The sequence below is a fragment of the Tupaia chinensis genome, unplaced genomic scaffold (genome assembly GCF_000334495.1).
Source record: "Tupaia chinensis unplaced genomic scaffold, TupChi_1.0 Scaffold138725_1, whole genome shotgun sequence".
Classification (NCBI taxonomy): Eukaryota; Metazoa; Chordata; class Mammalia; order Scandentia; family Tupaiidae; genus Tupaia; species Tupaia belangeri.
This window is the reverse complement of record NW_006198617.1, coordinates 1147959-1150796: the sequence shown is the minus strand read 5'-3', so window position 1 is coordinate 1150796 and position 2838 is coordinate 1147959. Positions and strand designations below refer to the sequence as shown.

At 47.1% G+C, this 2838-nt stretch overlaps 1 protein-coding gene across 2 annotated transcripts in view; it reads left to right on the top strand.

Annotated features, from left to right (window-relative positions):
- Positions 1–214, top strand: part of COPS3 (COP9 signalosome subunit 3) — a 31819-nt gene extending 31605 nt beyond the window's left edge. For both annotated transcript variants that reach the window (XM_006161635.3, XM_014592912.2), the window contains one exon: positions 1–214. The gene's annotated coding sequence lies outside the window, so the exon portion shown is untranslated.
- The last annotated feature ends 2624 nt before the right edge of the window (positions 215–2838 follow it).

Sequence of the window (2838 nt, the reverse complement as noted above, 5' to 3'; positions counted from 1 at the left end):
GGTGCTCTGAGCAGCGTGCAGCCGCCTGTGTCACCTGGGGACACGCAGACGTGCGGTTTGGTTCCGGCATCCTCAGTCCCATGTGCTTTCGGAACACCATTCTCTCTGCAAAGAAAGGAAAACATTTTGAAACTTTGAAGTCTGTTATGGATTTATTTATCCTCAGATTATTGTTGTTGTTGCATTAAATCCTTTTTGTTTTAAACTCCTTGAACATCAGTGTGTCTTTGTGTATCACTTTTTTTGGTTATTTTTTTTGGAGAGGTTTTTGCTATAGGGCATGTGCGCTCGCCAGAAAGACAGAGAGCCAGAAAGCAAGAAATCACCCCCCCGGGGGATGGCCACACTGCAATCCCTTCTCCATTCTCCTCTCAGGATCTCGGGCACACACACACATGTGCCCGGCGTGAGTTTAAGCCACCGGGTCCGGGACTTGAATCACGGTCGACTACGTGGGAGTCCAGCGACATAGCCATTACGCTAACTGCTGGTCCCTGTATCACTTTAACTTTACCAGAGAGAAAAAGAAAGAGGGAAAGTGAGAAAACAAGCGCAAGGTCAGGGACTTGAACCAGGGTTGGCTATGTGGGAGTCCAGCACCCCATCCACCGTGCTGCCTCCTGACCCCCTCTGCTGAAAATGTTTTAGCAAGCACATTCATAGTGAACAGAAACAGTTGGATGTTAGGAATTAAAAAAAGTTGCCAGAGGACACGTGCACTTACTTACTTGCTAAAGAGAGAGGAAGGGAGAGCGAGAATGCACCTTCCCACGGGGAATGGTCATGTGCAATCCCTTCTCCCATCTCTCTCTCCTTGCTGGCGTCTGGGCACTCCTGCATGTGCACCTACCATGTTTGTTCAAGCCACCGGGTTAGGGGATCGAACCACATAGTTAGCCACAGAGGCAGCCATACAGGATCCAGCCACCTTACATCAGTGTGCCACCAGCTGGCCTGGATTTTAGGAAGTTTTGTAAGATTTGAAGCTAAAAGTTGTTATCAGTGTCAGAGAAAATGCTTGAGGATCCATCAAGCATAAGGTAAGGTTTAAAATTAGAATTAACACCTTTTTTTGTTTGTTTTTCTCGTTTGCTACAGCATGTGTGCGTGTGCTGCGGGGAACCAGAAAGGGAGGGAAAGTGAGGAGGCTCCCCAAGAGGGATGACCACACCAGTCCAGTCTCTCACTTCCCTCTTAGGAGTCGGGGCACGCATGCATCCGCATCGGGAGTGTTCAAGTTCCCGGGTTTGAGACTCAAACTGTGCCATATGGGATCCAGTTACCTTAGCCACCACACCACCTGGCTGGCCCAGGATTAACAGGCATTTTAGCAGCGGTCTGGATTATGGATTAGGAGATGCCAGTTAGTTTGTTTTGACTTTCAGTTTTGCTACAGGACTTGTATGCTTACCAGAGAGAGAGAGAGAAATCACCCCGGGGGGGATGGCCACGCTGCAGTCTCTTTTCTTCCACTCTCTGGATTTGGGGCACACACACCACCTGCACCTGGCATATTTTTCAAGCCCCTGGGTCCGGGGATTCGAGCTGTGGTCATGTGGAAGCCAGCGTCTTAACCTCCATGCCACCTGCTGGCCCTATTTCTTTCCCGTCTCCTTGGTTTGGTGGTGTTTGTTTTGTTTTGTTTTCAGGCAAATGGCAGCTTTCTCCCTTTATCCTCTTGAACCATTTTCAGGTCGTCTGCACAGGTGCGTCTAGATTATATTGAGGCCTTCCTCACATAGGATTTTGGAATAGGATTCTCTGATTTAGTCCTGGAATGGTGTGGAGACCTCAAATTTGGTCCTAAAACTTTTTTCTTGGGGCCAGCAGGTGGCATGATAGATAAGGTCCTGGACTTCTACATGGTTGACCATGGTTCAAGTCCTGGACCTGGCAGTTTAAAAATCATGCTGGGCACCTGTGTGTGTGCCCAAAATCCTGAAAGGGGACTGGAGAAGAAGGGACTGTGGTGTGACCATCACGTCTGAGGGGTGATTTCTCACTTTCCCTCTTTCTCGCTCTATCTCTCTGGTGAACGCATGCACTCTATGACAAAAACAAACAAAAAACCTTTCTTTTTCTCCTTAGCAAGAATCACTTTTTGCGTAGACTCACATGACTGAAAGCATGCTCTGAGTTGGGGGTGACTGTGGATTAGATAATAAACATAAAAATAAACACACAGACACATAAGTAGAGAAAAGTGGGGATCGGGGCAGCTGTGTCCCCACCCTAGCCATTCCCAGGTTTATTCTCTTACGGGGCAAAAAATGGGAGAAAGGAAGTGGAATCAAAGCCGGTCGTTTTCAGATGTTGAGCGACTGAAGTAAAGACCTCTGGTGCCATGGAGCTCTATGTACATCTCTTCGGCCTTTTCTGATGAACACATATGGCTTCCCTTAACCACACCGCCTTGCAGTTTCCACGTGGAGACAGCTAGCGTACCTCGGCCAGCCTTGCAGACAGCAGCCCAAAGAACCGCGTTTCTGCATGTGTTCAAAGGTCACTATTGTGTTGCACAGAATGGCTGTTCGCTACAACTTTTCTAAAACATTTCATTCATTTAATTTTATTTATCATTATTATCATGTTTCAGTTTGCTACAGGGCATGTGTACTCGCCAGAGATACAGAGTCAGAGAGAGGAAAGGGAAAGTGAGAAAGCAAGCTTCCAGGTCTGGAACTTGAACTGCGGTCGGACGTGTGTGTCCAACACCCAACCACCATGCCACCGGCTGGCCACGATGATCACTTTTTAAAATGTACCAAATCATATAGTAACATTTTATTTAGAGAAATTCTTTTCTTTCTTTCTTCCTTTTTTTTTTTTTTTGTAGTT